This window comes from Leguminivora glycinivorella, chromosome 4, assembly GCF_023078275.1.
Source record: "Leguminivora glycinivorella isolate SPB_JAAS2020 chromosome 4, LegGlyc_1.1, whole genome shotgun sequence".
Classification (NCBI taxonomy): domain Eukaryota; kingdom Metazoa; phylum Arthropoda; class Insecta; order Lepidoptera; family Tortricidae; genus Leguminivora; species Leguminivora glycinivorella.
In genome coordinates, this window is record NC_062974.1 from 5,727,272 (window position 1) to 5,746,711 (window position 19,440).

Here is a 19,440-nt window from a genome sequence, read left to right on the forward strand (position 1 = left end):
ACGAAAAATGACGACGGTACAGTGCTTTGAAGTTTCGCGTGACGTCACGCTTAGGTACAATTTTTACTTAGAGTGACGTCACAAGCCCCCACTCCGGAACTCTGACGCTCTATATCATTGTATTTTTTCATTAATTAGAAAAAGAGAAAAATATGTGTTCAGTATTTTTGGACGATCTAACTGACGGATTAATCCATTTCTTTTATGTAGTCGTTATCCCTATTACTATCAAGTGGATGATTTTTTTGAGTGACGGATTTCTTCCGATAGTGTGTACCTAGTAGTACCTAGTACTTCAGTAGTACATATTTAATATCTCAATTGAAAATAACTATCACTCATAAGTAATATATTTTTAAATTAAAGAAAAAAACGAAAAATTCTCACCTACGGCTGGACTCGAACCTGCGACCCACTGGATTGCCGGGCCAGTCTCTCTGACCAACTTAGCCACGGAGGCCTGCTGAATTTAGGCAGTTATTTATTGCCTTAGTTACAGGACCCACCCAGTAATTTTCTGCAACGTCACCTTATCAACTAACGAATTCTACATCAAGCCGCAAGCCACCATCGCGAGCGCAGACTTCTGGCCGAAAGGTGTGGTTTTTCGGCGGTTTCGGCGCAACCTGCCAAATTCTACACCAGACTAGAGATGGGCGGCGGGAAAATACCCGGGGTAGATATCGGGTATTTACCGGGTATTTACCCAATCTACCCGATATTTACCTTTTCTACCCTAATGGGTGGGTATAAATAAATATTGTAATAAAATGGGTCATAAATTGAATTTAATCGTGAAAAAATGTTTTCTTGGTATTGTATAATATATTTATATTTTATTAATATAGTTCTATAAACATATATCGAAGTATTTGTATTGAATAAGGAATTTGTTAAATATCATTGACATGCTTGTGTGTTTGTTACCTCCTCCTCCTAAACGGCTGAACCGATGGGGATGAAATTTTGTGTGCTTATTATAGTTCCTCTCAAGTAACAATTTCTGGTCCTATAGTGGTCGAGGACACCAAATTAAATCACACTAAATGTGTGACGATCCGATAATCTCGTTTCGTACAAACCTATGCATGCATAAATATAATCGTTATTTTCATTCCAAGTAGAAACATCATTCAAAACATCGGTAGCAAAAGTTCTAGGAAACAGGTCGGAACTCGACTTGGCGTCAGGCGATGGTGCGCAGCCAATCACGATCGAGATGAGCGCGTCGTCGCTGGAGGGTGCGCTTCGGATGCCCATATATGGTAATACAAGCGAGCAATGCCGTCGGGGCGCCGGGGGACGCTAGCGTGGCAGGTTCGGGCGGGGCTGGCACCCGAGCGGGCTATATAAGCCAGTACACGGGGCGCAGGGGGATCATTCAGGAACGAGTCGCGGGTCGAGGCAGCCACGGGGAGATCTCTCCAAAGATAAGAAGGAGTCATGTGAGTTCTTTAATATTTATCACTGTTTTTCTTTGTGATTTCATTATGATGTTCTATTGTGCTTTATTATATGACTATTTTGTGATACTTTGAAACATAACTGATTTATTAAGGGTTTTTATTATACACTTTGAATAATCTATAGATTTTAAATAATTCTCTGAAATTCTGGAGCATATTATATTATAATTTTATTACAATGCTTATCTGCATATTTTCTGTGTATGAGATCCAAGGGTCTTCCATTAATTTCTAATGAATGCTGAAGCAAGCTAGATTATTTTATATGAGAACTTATTACAATGTTAATTATATGGTTATCTGTACAAGCTTTTGCTTTAAATGGACTGAGGTTCTAAACAACTTGAGAAAAACAATGTTTAACTGCATGCTTTTGTGTTTGAGATCCAAGGGTCTTACATTAATTCCAAAGAATGCTGAAGCAAACCAAATTATTTTATATGAAAACTTATTACAATGTTAATTATATGGTTATCTGTACAAGCTTTTGCTTTAAATGGACTAAGGTTCTAAACAACTTCAGAAAAACAATGCTTAACTGCATGCTTTTGTGTTTGGGATCCAAGGGTCTTACATTAATTCCAAGGAGTTCTGAAGCAAACTAAATGATATTTTATTTCTTAATTATATGGTTATTCTGCACAAGCTTTTGCTTTTAAATGAACTAAGGTTCTTAATCAACTTCAGAAAAGCTGAAGCCAATTATATTTTATTTATTTTTCAGAAATAAAAGATTATTTTATTTCTGGATATTTGATAATATGTGATATTATATTTTTATTATTTATTATATCTTTAGAATGAGCTGCTAATGGGGACTATATCTTTGGAGGTTTAATTGCTGAAGTATACGGGATAGCCGGGTTTTGAGAAGCTTAGGGACTAGGTTCTGTCGGGAATGCCAGTTTGAATTAAATATTTTTATTTTGGATTTGTTTTTGATAAATTAAAGAGACTCAGATCTTTTCTCTTGCTACTTGGCATTGAAGTTATGATGCTTGTTTGGGCAGGAGGTCCAGGCTTGAGTATATCAGCTAAGCGTAACGTGACAGTTGAGGCAAGTTTTGTATAGCAATGCGTACAAGCTTACCACATACAATGATGGCCATTAAATGGAATTGTCTTGTTCAAATATAGTGATTGTAATTTTCATTTGTCGATATGTTGGAGGAGAGTCTGGGGTTCTATGGTTTATAAAGTTCAAAATTTTTGAGAGAACCGGTTGATAGGTTCACATTCCAGAAAAGATGATTCTAAGAAAGGATCCAAGGCCTGGCATTTTAGATGATAGAATAGGCGACCTTACCTCATGCGCAAACCAGGAGGTATTTGCCTAAATAAAGCCCCGAACACAAAATAAAACAAAGGGTTCTTGGAATTCTTGAATTGCTGATAGTTTTCCTTTAATTATCTTTGAATAGTATTAATAGTGAAGTTGTATTCTCATTTTCGCTGATTCTCACTGACAATATAAAATAGAAATAATAGAAATAGAATTCCAATTTCGTATTCGATTCGAAGAAAGAATTGAATTGGCAAATAGCTTTACGTTGATGGTCAGAGCTTAGTATGTATTACCGACTATGTATTGTAATTCATACTAGGACGCGTTGGGGATAAAACACCTTTAAAAATAAAATTCCTAAAAATTTGACTAATAAATTGAATTTTTCACCTTAATTATTGTATTTTATTTCTTTCTACTTCACAAAGTGTATATTTGACTATGAGAATTGAAAGAATATGTTGGTTGTAATTGCTCTATAAAATAAATTATGTATCGGTACTCATCTATAGGGAATATCAGAATAGCGGAAACTATTATTACCTAGGAGGTAGAATTTCTAAATGTTAGGGGAATATCTAGTGTGTTGAAACTTCCTACACTTGAGAAAAGGATTTGTGGTTACTTCGTACAGCTTAGGCTTCCTACCTTTACTAAACGATCACATTTTATTATTTTTCTTATGGCCAAACGTTTTAAATGCAGAACAAAAACAAACAAAATAAATTGGGATTAAATTCAGGGGTAGTTATTGAGCTTAATGGGTCTTGGGTTGTTAAATATATGGGGTGCTTATGGTAGAGTATAGAGTAGGTTAGGTAGGTCACCTTTTGACCGTTACAATTTGGTGCCGTGACCAGCACGGGCTATTTGTGATCAGGACGGGCATTCGTATGCCATGTTGTGGTTGTTTGCCACATTAGAATGTTGTTAGCTTCATTTGTTTACATTTGTTCATGTCTTTGTTTTACTTAAGAGTGTATTTGTTTTGTTTTGCAAGTGACATGTTTTAATGTCACAATTTGTTGCAGTGAAAAAGGACTCAAGTTGTAGTTTCAACTCATTGTATGTAGTTTGAGCAGTTTTGATTATGCGCATCTTATTTATATACAGTGTAACTATAAATTGATTACTAACCTTACAGCATTCAACGGGTTTGAAGACAATAAATGGTGATTGACCATTTTCTTTCCACATATCACTTAACACTAGTTCACAATTCACTTACACAACATGTGGTAGTTACTGAATATCTAACATATTACACATTTTAACTAGATTTGTTATATTTCGTTTCACAGTAAATGATGAATTTCACTGATAGGTTACGTTGTTTTGCCGGCTTCAATAGTCGTGGAATTGCGGTTAAATTATCACTTATTTTTGTACGGGGGTTTTACCTCATTGATTGTTATGTATGCGAATATATTTCCACTTGATAATAGAATAAATATTACTTTAAAAACTTGATAAACAAGTGAAAACACGGAAAAAGTTGTTTGTTTTTTTTTGACAAACTATGGAACTATTGTTACTAGTGAGGAAAAGTGCCATCTGTCAGTAAACTTTAGCGGGCAACACTGACAGAGCGAGTATAGTCTGGTGGACTACGTGGTTACTAGACGGTGCGCTCAGGTTGAAAATATACGAGGGATTCAAAATTTCATCACAAAACGGATTTTGATTTTTAGAGGGTTTTATGTCTTTTTTCGACAAAATTGTTCAAAATACTGTAAACAGGGGTTTGGAAGGTTAATTTAGTATTGTATTGTAGGATTAAATAAATAATAATAGATACCTAGTTATTTATTTTACAAGGGGGCAAAGTTGCTGTTTAACCGTACTTGCCAATGTTGATATTCGCGTAAGCGAGAGATTCTAGTATTGAACCGCGAGCGTAGCGAGTGGTTTGTTGTTTGACCGGTCATGCCGAAGTTGATAGTAGGGTATTGAACCACGAGCGTAGCGAGTAAAAACGACGCGCTACGGAGTGCTATAAGTCTGTCTGTCTGTATGTATGTATGTATGTCTGACTGTCTGTCTGTACGTCTGTCTGTCTGTTCGACTGTCCGTGTGTCTGTCTGTCTGTCTGTATGTATGTATGTATGTCTGACTGTCTGTCTGTACGTCTGTCTGTCTGTTCGACTGTCCGTGTGTCTGTCTGTCTGTCTGTACGTATGTCTGTCTGTCTGTATGTAAGTATGTCTGTCTGTCTGTTCGACTGTCCGTCTGTCTGTGTGTGTGTTTGTCTGTGCTATCGTAGCTCCCGAACGGAGGAACCATCTTAGATTTATTTTTGCTTGAAAACTGAATTCATCGGGAGTGTTCTTAGTCATGTTTCATAAGAAAGCGTAGGAAAGTTAGTTTTAGTGTTTAGTAATGTTAGCGAGCTAAACTTTAAGCTAAAATCTTTTATAGGTAAAATTGATCAAAGCTTTAGGGATTGTGGGGTTTTCAAACTATGTCACACGGGAGGATACTGGTCAACAAATTCGAGCTTATGCTAACAGCGTATGTGGCTCAGCGGTAGTACATCGGACATGTGATTCGAAGGTCCAGAGTTCGAACCTCCGATGGGATAATCAACTTTTTCTGTTTTTTTACTTTTCCTGTTTTTCTAGGATATTTGGGTAATTTATATTTATATACAGTTATATTTTTGATTTTTTGATTTTGATTATCTATAGAATTTATGAATATACTGTTATGCTATTGTTTGTAAGGTTGTCGCCGATTTATTGTTACACCTACGTTTCGATACGTAATGAATGATTCAGTTTAAAGTTCTAACGACCATTATAGATTTTGTTGTTGGATCAGCGAGAAAAGAAAAATCTACTTAAGTAGAATAAAAAGGGAGATTCCAAAAAGGAAACATCACAATTTGTATTCACATATTTTTAGGTAGCTTAAGGTTCTTACTTTAAGTTTCATTTTTAGTTTAAGTATTATTTTTAGGTAGTTTTAGTTTATTTCTGTAAGTTTTACTTTGTAAGTACATAGGTGCCATAGGTTAGTTTCAATACACCTACTTATTTAGCATTTATTTAGTAATTACGTGTTGTAAGATCAGACAGTAGTCGCTTTCGTAAAACTAGTGCCTACGCCAAATCTTGAGATTCAAACGAGAAGAGGGACGGCCGGGCCCGCGCCCGCGCCGCCGCCTCGTCGCCTACCGTCGCCGCCTCACTCGCCGTGTCGTCACGCGCCACGCGCTGTCAGTTCGCTTCATCGTCGCCGCTGCCTCATGCACCGCCTTACCTAGTCATGCTCCATGGGCTAGTCAGACCGCTTACCGTCGCCGCCTTGCCTGCTGTCGCCGCCCTGTCTGCCGTCGCCGCCTTGCCTGCCGACGCCACCTTGCCTACCGTCGCCGCCGCCTCGCCGCCGCCGCCTCGCCGCCGCCGCCTCGCCGCCGCCGCCCGCCGTCGCCGACTAGTCCCAACTGGTTGACGACTACTTCAGATAGAGAGCTCTGGAAAACCTAGGAGCAGGACTTTATTCTATAGAATAAGGGTTCTCACTTAAAACTTAACATGTTCTTAACTTACCTTTACTTTACTTAACTTACTTTTATCTTTACTTAATCTTAGTGTTGATAGGTATAGGTCTATTGTATGGTTATCAGCATTAGAGTAGGAAGTTCTATAATTTGATAGATGGTCAAAATAGAATAGATTTCCATTTGCCAACGGCAAACAGAATAGTTTAGTGATTGGGATTTTGTTGGTAGTATGGCACAAAAATAACGCCTGTCATTTTGTAATAGCAATTCTACGTAGCGTACGATTGTCGTCTTCAACATTTAGGATACCATTGTTTATATACGCGGTTAGTGTAAGGTTTCATGTAATCTTTATTCTATTAATTAACATGTATTAGTTCTTATTTAGTCTCAAAGCTCGTTTTAATCCTTCAGTTTTTGTAATGAGCTGCCATATAGTTTATAAGATGTTCATATGTCGTCAGGGTTTTAGTGTTAGCAATTAAAGCAAAGATTGCTTCAGCTTTCTTCGTATGAATAGTGGCACTGAAACTTGGTAGTTCATGTGCTCTGCCTACCTCTTTATGGGATATAGCCGTGATTATATGTATGTATGAGTAAAAATATGAAAGGGTTTCAAGAACAACACTGAAGGAACGTTTTGTAGGGATTGTTTTAAGGAACTAACACTTTAAGTACATATCATTAATCATCATCACTTAATATTATAAGTAAGTAAGTATGTAAATATACTTTATTGCACCATTTTACACATTACATTTATGTATACATAATTTTGAGTGAGAGTATAAATAGGTAACAATAGGCAGTCTTATCACTAAAAAGCAAATAAAATATAGTCTATGTCAGCGACTTTTACAACTTTCTTTTATGAATATGTATAAGTATGGCTCGCAAAGCCGAACTTGGTTCTAAATGTCTTCGATTGTTATGTCTGCCCCATACAGCTAAACTATAGAATGAATCGTCATCGGCGTTATTTCCGGACCGGACCGATGCTACTTTCAAATCTTCAAGAAAAGAGCACTTCTGGTGTTTCTGGTGTCCATGGGTGGCAGTGATCGCTTACCAGTAGGCGACCTGTCTGCTTGTTTGCCTCCTACCCCATAAAAAGTTATATGTTTTACCAAACATAGTCACATAATGTGTAGATAATAATATTATGTAAGTACGTTTAGGGTGAAAACTTCTGTTGAAGGCGGGTTTTTGTCCAACCAAGTCTTTCAGTAAAGTTCGAAATCAGAGTAAAAGTAGATGAGAGTTGCATATTTATTATTTCTCTTAATAACATTGTGTTTTTATATTTTTAGGTCTACCCTATTTATTTTGTTCTTGTATAATGGTGGGTCAAGCCTTTACTATAAGGGGGGGCACGTGAAGATGCAGGAAGTTCAAAGATTGAAGAAACCAAGATTTACAAGTTAACGGGACATATTTAAGATGTTTATTTACTCTTTTGTTGATTTTTATTAACTCTATTTATTTTTGTGTGGTGTATGTGTATCTATAGATATATATGTCATGTATCATCCATGTATTGGGTAGTCTGTAAGTTGAGTTTGAACAATAAACACATGTAATCGAGCTCCGTATTTTATTGTTATTCCGCCAACCGTACATGGCGACCCTTGGCCAGTCGCCACGCGCCGCGCGTGTTTGCCTAATAAGTCAGTGATCAGACCAAATATGTGCGTCGCGAGTGATTCGAAACCGAGACTGTTTGCGGCCTTACTAGAACAGACAGTATTCCAGCCGATAATTTGCATAATCGCAGTCCAACCGTTAGCAGGAAAAGATTTAGTGTCTAATAACACCAGTGCAACGAAAATTCCAAATGGGTTCTTCAACTTCCACTGAGAAAAAAGAAGAAGTGATAATCGCTCAAACTGCAGCAGGGGGCAGCAACAATGTCGACTTGCAACAATTGAAATTTCATGCCTCCACCACCAACATCATCCTAGCCATTATATTATTCATTGTTTTGCTGACGTTACTTTACGGAATATATAAAATATACCATAAGTGCCACAAGAAGTGGATTCAACGAGAAATCAACCATCACGTCATGTTCAGAAGATCGTTTAGAAGGGATAAGCGGCCAGCAGACGACGACGTCTAGTGCACGAGGAAATGCAGGAGCAGTGTTAAACAACGGTGTCGTAATAGTGAGTGTTAAATTCACGTAAGAAAAAAAAAACAGTGTGCTACATAGTGCAATGTGTCCTAGTTATAGTATGTAATGGTGGAAGAACTTTCTAGTGTCTTCGACAGTTTAAAAAAACTTAAAGACAATACACAAAAATTAGCAAAAATTAAAAGAACTCCTAATGTGTTGCAAAATACCTTGTTAAAAGCTACTCAATTGTATACACAATACCTAAAGTGTTCAGAGACATTAGATGCAGATATATCAAAAAATCTTATTAAGGGTAGTGACATAATTCCTATTAAAGAAATTTGTATTCGAATAGAAAACTTGTACGTACAGTTACAAGAATTTTGTACGGCACAGGGCATTGAAAGCAAAAACACCATGGAAAAGTTTAACCTTAAAACGGCGGTGTCTTTATTGCCTGAAATAACGAGCGATGAAGACAGCGTCAAGAAATTGATTGACGCCATAGAATTGTACAGTGACATGATTGACTCGGACAGTCAATCGAATTTAATAAAATTTATTTTAAAAACTAGGTTGACAGAAAGCGCAAAATTACGCCTATCATCTTCTTATACGTCCTGTAAAAACCTGATAGACGACCTAAAATTGCATTTATTAACAAAAAAATCCCCTACCGCGCTTCACGCTCAACTAATTCAAGAAAAACAAGGCACTAGCACTATCGATGAGTATGGTAAAAGATTAGAAAAACTTTTCGTAGACTTAACGATATCGCAGGCCGACGGTGACAAACAAGCATTCGACGTGTTAAAACCGATTAATGAAAAATTAGCAATCAGAAATTTCACTGACGGCCTGAGATCACGTAACTTAAGCATTATATTAACAGCGCGTGACTACAAATCCTTAAAGGACGTCATAAGAGCTGCTAAAGACGAAGAACTTTCTTCAAGGGAGCAGCAGTCGCAAGAGGAGATGTTTACGGGATCCCGAGGAAGACCCTCAGGTGAGTATAACACCCGTCCATTTACAGGCCGAGGCAGGAACACATGGTACAACCAAAGTAGTAGGGGTCAACACGCCTACTCACACGCAACTCGAAATGATTCGACTGCGACTTATAGTACGGGCAGCCGCGGGCGCCCGCTCTATCGAGGACACATGCACCGGGGTAATCGTTACTCGCGTAGCATGTATCGAGGTAATTACAACTACAACCGCCCGAGTGTAAATTACATTGAAAACCAAAATTTACCCAATTCAAGCGAGACTACAAATAATCCGGCAACACAGGAAAATGAATCAGAGTTTTTTCGTGCATAACATATTTTCATGTGATAGTAGTGACTACATAGAATTACCCGTCAATGACGTAACATGTTCTTGGCTATTAGATACGGGCTCATCATTATGCGCTATAAGCCTTGAAACTGTAATTGAGCTTAGCATTCCGATTACTAAAAGTAGCATTCCCGTAAATGGCCTCGGGGGACGTCTCGATACCGAAGGATATGTTTACATTAGCTTCATTATAAATGGTGCGGAATTTGAACACAAGTTTCACGTCATAAAAGATTGGCCGTGTTGGACGAATGCATTGATAGGTAGAGATTTTTTAAAAAATATTATTGCTTCATAGATTATTACGACGATATGTTCTCATTATTTAACCATGACTTAAATAAGATTATTACGTTACCAATATGTACAAGACAACCGGATGACAATGATAACTTATTCATATTGCCGCGATGCGAAAAAATAATATTTATAAGGACAAATTTCGAAGAAGATTGTATAGTAACTCCGAAACAAATAGGTAAAGGGATTTTCATTGCAGGAAGTATTAGTCCGCCTATTAATGGGAAAATTCCCATACAAATACTTAACACCCGGGAAGATGGCGTGACCTTAACGAACTTAAATCCGGAATTGACTACTTTAAACAACTACAATATTTGTAACTTTGAAAAATGCGACAATATAGACAGTGAACGTGTTCGAAAAATGCTGTCGTTTTTAAATTTGTCTCATTTAAATACAGAGGAAAGACGCTCAATACAAAATATTTGCGCAAAATACTCTGACGTATTCCATTTACCAGGGGATAAGTTGTCGACCACAAACATTTATCAACCTAATATTACACTGAAACCAGACTCCGTTCCTGTTTATGTGAAACCCTATCGGTTGCCACAAATTCATAGGGATGAAATAGATAGAAAAATTAAAGAAATGTTGGCAGACGACATTATCGAACCATCCAATAGTGAGTGGTCTAGCCCAGTTCTCCTAGTTCCAAAAAAATCTAACTCTGACGTAAAAAAATGGCGATTAGTTATAGATTTTAGAAAACTAAACAATCAGATCGTTGATGACAAATTTCCGCTTCCTAATATAACGGACATTTTAGACTCGCTTTCAGGAGCGATGTATTTCTCACATCTTGACCTAAGCCAAGGTTATTATCAATTAAATTTAGATCCAAATAGTAGAAAACTAACAGCATTCACTACACACTCAGGGCATTACCAGCTAACTAGATTACCCCAAGGTCTGAAAACAAGCCCTAATTGTTTTTCCAGGGCCATGACAATTGCAATGGCGGGTTTGCATCATGAAAAGTGTCTTGTGTACCTTGATGACCTAATTTGTTACGGCCGAAACCTACAAACCCACAATAAAAATCTTATAGACATATTATCTCGACTTAGGCAAGTTAATCTAAAATTAAATCCTAATAAATGCAACTTTTTAAAGAAAGAATTATTATATTTAGGGCATATAGTGTCATCAGACGGTGTCAAACCTGATCCAGAAAAAACAAAAGCTATTGATAACTATTCAACTCCAGAAAATATAGATGACGTTCGTAGATTTGTTGCATTCGCAAACTACTACAGAAAATTCATACCCTCTTTTGCAGAAATTACTTTACCATTAACAAAACTATGCCGGAAAAATGTACCATTTGTTTGGACAAATGACTGCAATGCAGCCTTTAATGAAATAAAAAAAAAATTAGCAAATCCACCCATACTTCAATACCCAAACTTTGACGAAAATAACACATTTATTTTGAAAACTGATGCTAGTGGTTATGCGTTGGGTGCGATTCTGAGTAACGGCGATAATAGACCCGTAGCTTATGCCAGTCGCACTCTGAATAAAGCGGAAATCAACTACTCTACTATAGATAAAGAACTTTTGGCGATTGTCTGGTCAATAAAATACTTTAGACCATACCTGTATGGTAAGAAATTTAAAATCGAAACAGATCACAAACCACTAATATATTTATTTAATATGTCTAATCCAAATAGTCGCCAAATGAAATTCCGTTTAGTACTGGAAGAGTACGATTTTGACGTCGAATATGTCAAAGGGACAAACAATGTCGCAGCCGATGCATTATCTCGTATAAGAATCAGTAGTGACGAATTAAAAGCAATGCATGAAAACATCATAGCAGTTCTAACTAGGGCTCAACGAAGGAAACATGAAAATATGTTACAACCACAAAATAAATCTCCTGACAGTCAAGTAGTTATAACACCCCAACCCCGAGTGGTAGACATGTTAAAAGTACCAAATAATTACACAGAACTCTTGCTAAATCTACATGACAAAGATATCAATAATTTGCAACATTATGTCACAAAAGAGAGCGAAGACTTCGCATTTTTGGAAACGAAGTCTATAATTTACGTCAAACCATCATCCCGATCGTATTGCGCACGAGCTGCCTTTGCGAGGGCGTTGAGTTTGTTTTGTACAAATATAAATGTAAATAACTTGTATGTTATAAAGAATGACAATAATAAAGAAAAAGTAGAAGAGTTAACGCGTGCCATTAATAAATTACCAACGTGGACCGGCCCACGGTTACATATTTTAAGAGGAATAAAAAGGATTACCGATACAGACACAATCCGTGTCATACTAAATGACTACCACATGCTGCCAACTAGTGGCCATGCTGGCATTAGGCGCATGTTAAACAATATTAAAAGACTGTATTTCTGGAACGGCATGGAAAAAGATGTCATAAATTTCGTGAAAAAGTGCGATTCATGTCAGAGACAGAAACACAGTAAGTATATACGAGAACCAATGTCAATAACTGACACAGGTAAGTCAGCTTTTAGTAGAATATTTTTAGATTTAGTTGGCCCGTTAATTAAGGATGACAATGGTTATAATTATATATTAACATTACAATGCGACCTCACAAAGTATGTCGAAGCCTATCCCCTAACAACTAAAGAAACGGTGGCGGTTGCTACTGCATTTGTAAACAACTTCATTCTACGCTACGGCATACCTAGTGAGATCGTTACCGATCGAGGGACGGAATTTATTTCAGCTACCATGCAAGAAGTGTGCAAACTCTTAAAAATTACACACTTAACCTCAACCGCTTATCATCATCAAACTATAGGTGCGTTAGAAAATAGTCATAAAAATCTAATTTCCTTTTTACGTATTCAAACAAACAACGCGCCCCAAAATTGGAGTACATGGTTACCTTATTGGTCTTTTGCTTTCAATACCACTGTACACAGTGAAACTAAATATAGCCCATTTGAACTTGTTTTTGGCAAATTATGTAGTATACCGACACATCTAACAGATACTTTAGACCCATTATATAACCATAACGATTACCCTTGCGAATTAAAATATAGGATTCAAAAGTCGCAATTAGATGCTAAGACAAATCTTTGTAAAAGTAAAGAGGTAAGAAAATACAGATACGACACTGATGTAAACACTGTAAAATATGCAGAAGGCGATTTAATTTTGGTAAAAAATGAAGCTCGCGCCAATAAATTGGACCCTTTATATTTAGGCCCATATAAGGTAGTTAAGGATATACAACCAAATGTAATCATTTTAGATAATAAAAATAAGCAAAATATATTGCACAAAAATAGGACTAAGCCATATGTTTCCTAAAAAAAAAAAAAACACACTCTCTATTATGTATTTTTTTTTAAATGAAGAGGGGGCGTGTGGTGTATGTGTATCTATAGATATATATGTCATGTATCATCCATGTATTGGGTAGTCTGTAAGTTGAGTTTGAACAATAAACACATGTAATCGAGCTCCGTATTTTATTGTTATTCCGCCAACCGTACATTTGTTGTGTACTGTTATGTTTTTCCATTGTTTTGTTTCCCCATTTATAGCTTATTAGCTTAGAAGTTTATGTGAATTGACTCCAGGCACAGTGGAGTAAATATCAGCCAGAAGATATTAAAAGGTTTCAAAAATTTTTGCGGGGACCGCTTTCCATCAGGCGGGTCGTATACCTGTTTGTCACCAACGTGGTATAAAAAATTGGTAAGTCAGACTAGTTAGAGTCAGTTAGCAGTTTCATATTATGTCGAGGTAAGTGAGCACGTCTAAAATATTATAATCTTCGTGTTTTACTTATGTAACTTTATAGATTCGGCGAGATAAACCTATAATGCTTTCAATTAAATTGGAATCGTCTTGTGATTACTTTTATTGACCCGAGATATGTTGCAACATGAGCGATATTACAACGTGAGTGCAACCGTAGTTTCATTGAGTCTTCTTGTAGTTTATATTGCTGTATAGTTGTTGGTTTTATTTAACACTACTATGTTTATTTAAAACAATTTTCATGTTATTCTTTTATATTTCCTTGAACAAAACTAGAGACGTAGTATATTAAACGTTTTAGTCCTTAAATTAACCAGTCTTTAAAATTTTTGATAAGCACTCATATCAGTAAACTTTCAGATTAACATTAGAGTCAAGTAAGGTCAAATAGAGTCAAGTAGTATTATGAAATGTTTCACTCTTAACTTTAATTAGTTTCTTAAACCAAGGTAACTGGTAAGTACTTGTTTTACTAGATATATTAGTAGATTACCATTATCGTCGGGTATTCATAGTATTGCTTTCGTCGACGCCGAGCTCACGGAGGTCTACGTTCACTCTATCCGCTCAACGATATTTAGGGAGACTAGCAGGACGGCGTTCTCCCATGCTCTCAAGGCGAATGTGAGGTAACGATACCGCTCAAAACCGAACGAAACGGTGTGTTCTTGTGTTGAAGGACGAAACTCATTTTGGGTTATCGTGCCAGCGAAGTAAGTAGTAAGTAATAGGTATAAGTAAGTACCAAGTAAGTAGTAAGTATTTGTTCTATCATATATTCTGTGGAAGTAGGTATGTAAGTAGGTATTCATAATATTACATGGAAGGAAAATTGTTTTTCATACCTACTCAGTAAAATCTGCGTCTATTATATTAAATTGTTTAAATCCAATTTTACATTCCAATTCTATAGTATCGATTCAGTAAATAAGGGATAGTTCATCACGTTTTTCATAAACATAGATATACCTATTTATACCTCCTAGTTGTTTGATTTTGATTTTGAAAACATAGACGTGATTTTTAGAAATAGTAAAAGTTAGGTACGTCGAATTTCAACTCAATGTAATGGTCAGCAGAGGGTAAGAGTATGTACTTACTATTGTATTGTATTGTACTGTATTGTAGTACGGGCGATGGTCCGCAATCGATGTCTTGCGAGTATTTTGCGTGATGTATAAGCTAACTATTATCAATAGGTATTCTAATTATAAGCAGATTAACGAAATAAGACGTAAGTAGTTTGTCATTACCATCATTATACATAGATAAACTTACATTAAGGGGTTAAAGGTGCACTCTACTCAGGGAGTTTTCGCATTCGATATCGGTCGGATCGGATAGTGTGAGAACTGAGAACACACTTAAAGTTAAATTTCAATTTTCATAGTTGTGTTTGAATGTATGTACCTGTAGTTGTGTGTTTGAATGTAGGTATGTATAGTTTTGTTTTTGAATGTAGGTATGTAATGTATGTATGTTACGAGGCTATTTAGAAGTCATTTATTTTCTATTAAGGGCTATTCATCTATTAATTCCTTTTTGAAATCGTTGACGTAAAGAAGCTTAAAGTCAGAATAGTAAACTCAGCTTATTAATCATTATTCATTTTGTATAGTTCACCATAATCTAAATCTTAGAATTTTTGTGTGTAATTTGTGACAGATGAAGAAAAGTTAATTTCGCAAAGAGGACCTGAAGTAGGCCAACAATTATGTAACGGAACACTTTTGTAATTTAAATGTAATTGTAGGTATGTGTATGTATGTTATTTTAGTATTCGTTTGTTTCAAGTGATACTGTAATGCTTGTGGTTGAAACATGATGTTTTAGCATAATATCACATTACATGATCCTAATAACGCCATCTAGTTTCAATTTGTTGTCTTTAGAGGGCAACGGGTAGATTGGTAGGTATACATTACTTATTTTAAAATGTAGGGTGTCGCGAGAAGAATGAAGGGGACCGTCAAGAAAGATGAGAGATCAATGAGAAATTCCGTCAATGTCGTCATTTTAGAAATGTAAACTGTGAAGTTTAATTGTTTTACGTACGTGAAAAGAACGGTGTATACCGTAATCATATGTACAAGCGGTACGTGCGAGTGTGTTATTGTCGCGGGGTAAGTGTTATACGACTGTTAGTGTATTTACAGGACTAGGTCTAAATGTGTTTAGTGTTCGTTTATGTTTATCGTGCGACATTTTGTCCGCAACTTTTGGTAACGCTCTAGCTTCTACGGTGGTAAAATAATCAGAAAAAATAAAAGAGAAATTAAATATCGAGGCAATCTGTCATCGTCGATATACATTGCCTATTTCACCACAGTCGCCGTAGCACATGTTTAGCACTTAGTTCAGTGGATTGGGCTACGAAGCGGTAGATTACCGGTTCGAACCCCGGCAATGAAATATTTTTGTGTATTTTATTGTTTGACTTTTTTCCTTTTAATTTGTTTTAGTTTAGTTTTAAGGTTCTTCCTCTATATTTATTTTAGTTTTGTTTTTAATCTTATTGTTCAAGGTTATCCATTTGTGATTAAACTTTGGTCAATTGTTTCCTTTAGCTTATTATTTCCTTTATTAGCTTCTCACAATTTGAACCCTTTAGAATACGCTAAATTTTAGTTGTCACGGGGGCATGTATGCCAGCGAGTAAAGAGAGTTGTAATTATTACGACATGTGTTAAAGATGACTTTTGTTGTGAGTTACTCCCGGGTCTGGTTATCACAACTGATTAAGTAAAAGTTTAGTTCGCAGGGGGGCACGTGTGCCAGCATGTAAAATTGTAATTAGTTTGAGTAAGCAACAGTTGATTTAAATTGTAAGTGTATGTGTATGTTACTTTTGTTTCCGATTAACTTAATTAATAACTGAGGGTGCTCGTCATCATAATGCGGCAAAGGTTAGAAGCCAGAAACTAATAGTTTTACATTTACAGAGTTAGTCAATAGCATAAAACTTGCAATGACATGGGGGCAAGTTTCATAAGTAACATGCGTTAAATTTAGTGTTAGGACATCTAGTTATGGTGGCGTAGTAGTATCTATTTACGCATCGCTACATGACAATATTGTTCTTTAAAGCATGTTTCTTATCATGTGGATGGGAAATGAATAGAAATATTTTATTCAAGGACCTAGCAACAATGAACTACAATGTAATGACTATGTGCGAGTCTCGCTATTTGGAAAGTTGTACGAGAACCTATTAATTAGACCTTAGCTTGATGAACCAATTAGCTACTTACACTAAAATTTATTATTTTGTTTATCAAGCATAGATTTAGTCATGTTTTTCTATTCCCAAGTAAAACTGATTGTAAATAAGGGACATCTGTCTTTAAGCCGTCATTTTATCCTCCACCTAGCTAAAAATATCGTGTAACTGTAACAGTATTAATTTTGCAATGTTGTGTTGGGGAAACTAAAAATAAAGGATAATCCAAAGTTCATATTTTGTTTGTAATTACGCTAACTCGACGCGTTTCGTGCTTCGAGCTTTTGAGTTACAGAGCCAGCAGCAGTTGTACGGGACAGCAGTAGTAGTACGGGCCAGCAGTTGCAGTAGGAAATTTACGATTTGAAGTGGCTGTCTTCGCCTGAAGCCCCTCCAAGAACATATTTGTGCAGTCAGCATCTACTACTTCAGCAGAATAAACAAGTTCAAAAACATTTGAAGAGGATCTGGATAGTGAAGAATGAGACGTGGTAATCGTTTGGTTCAGGATATTTGTGGCTGGTCAAATGTAAGATGAACATGTTACCATTTTGTAGTTAGAATACCTAAGTTAAGTGGCATAGCGTGTAGTAATTTTGATTAAAGCAATTGGCGTAACTAATTTAGCGTAAATTAAAATACATTTTGCGTAAATTTAATTGCAATTTGGCGTAAATGATTAAGCGTAATTTTTAGAGCATATAAGGCGTAACCAAGCGTAATTTTTAGAGCATATAAGGCGTAACATTGATGGTTGGAGTAATGTGGGATTGGTTTTTGGTGGTTGTGGGTGGCCAGTGCATGTGCGGGGCTATGGCTTTTTGTTGAACAGCAAGTCATGGTTTCGTATGTGTAAGGGTTTATTCATGACTATCAGGAATTAATTCTAACGTTGCTCTGACTATATTTATTTTTAGCGTAATTTGTCTCAACCAATTACGTTAAACATTAAGCGTAAGCGTAAACTTTAATTATAAGTTATGTTTTGTAGTATAGTATACTATGTAGATTTTTTCAATATAAAGCACAATGCAGTAAATATTTTATTCAAAAGGAAATGGGATTAATTTTTTTTTACTGTCAATATTTTGATTGTTTGCAACTTTGTATTAAACTGTATGAAAGAGCGAGTGAGGAAGAATAAAAGATGATTGAATGCAACATGTATGATATGTGTGTACGACTCAGATGATGTATGTTATGTGTAGATGTAAGAGAGGATGGATGAAAGAATTGATGTATGATTTTGTATGAGAGAGTTTATTAAGAGTTGTTTATCATCAAATATTGACAACAGTTATTGTTATTTGCAAACGGGGAAAAGGGGAACAAAGATGTGTTATCAAGAGAATATTGGTGTTAGGTTAAGGTCATACCTTTTATAGGTAAATTCTTTTTGATAACACAATACTCTACAAGAAGCTATCACTAATCGTCCGTCACACTCTCTATGAACGAGTGGGTTTGCAGAAGGAGTGTTTTGATTTAGTTTGCTTAACCTATCTTAGGGGATCCGGGGTACCGGGCTGCACAGCAAGCACGTGGAAAAAAAAAAAGAACCATGTGTTTGAACTGCAGTGACGTGGCGGTCCTACCTTTGGAGAGAAATGTGTGCCTCTGATAGACAGTTTTGGTTATTGCTATTTAACTGAAAAGCTTTCTATAGAAATGATTTTTTTGAAATCAATTGCATTGTAGATTAGTATGGCATTTTGCAGCCGATATACATCCAGATATGTATAATTTTTATAGTAATTTTTCATCATAAGTAGGATTATGATAATAATAACTTCCACAAAATAAAATAAAGTTATTATTAATGTAATAGCAAGGCTGAGGCTGTCCAGGAGTTCCTTCCTGTCCATTTGTATTACCAGTAACTCGGTCGAGACTTTCAAATACTTTTAAGGATGTCTTCTACATTCTTAACTGACCATTTGGCTGACTCCTGAGCTTACGTGATGTGGGGTGGTCAAGCATGTGAATTAAAACACATGTTTGAATTACTTCGTGTCCATCTATCCTGACGCTAACCTCAGATAAGGAATCTAGAGTTCGTTTGGGTTCCACACGAATAAAAAAAAAAAAATCGAGTGGAAATCATTTGAGCCATAACGTAATATATATGAATTTAAAATACTTCTAGCTTTCTTGCTTGGAAATAGAGTACTACATCACGCCAAGAAAGAAAGGAACCGGTTGTCCTGTGTGGGTTATTGGCTGGAGTTATTGCCACTGGGAAAAAGTGTTGGAGGTTACCGCAAAGGTTTTTCCATTCTTTATGGGGAGGTTTTCGTTGTTTCTGGACATCTGGGCAATGTAGGTGGTGGAATCTCAATGGCTACGGTCGTAGATTCCGGATGAAACGCGAGGACTTTGCTACATAGGGCTCACTTGCCTCACAACCAAGTGTCGCATGGAGGGTGGAAA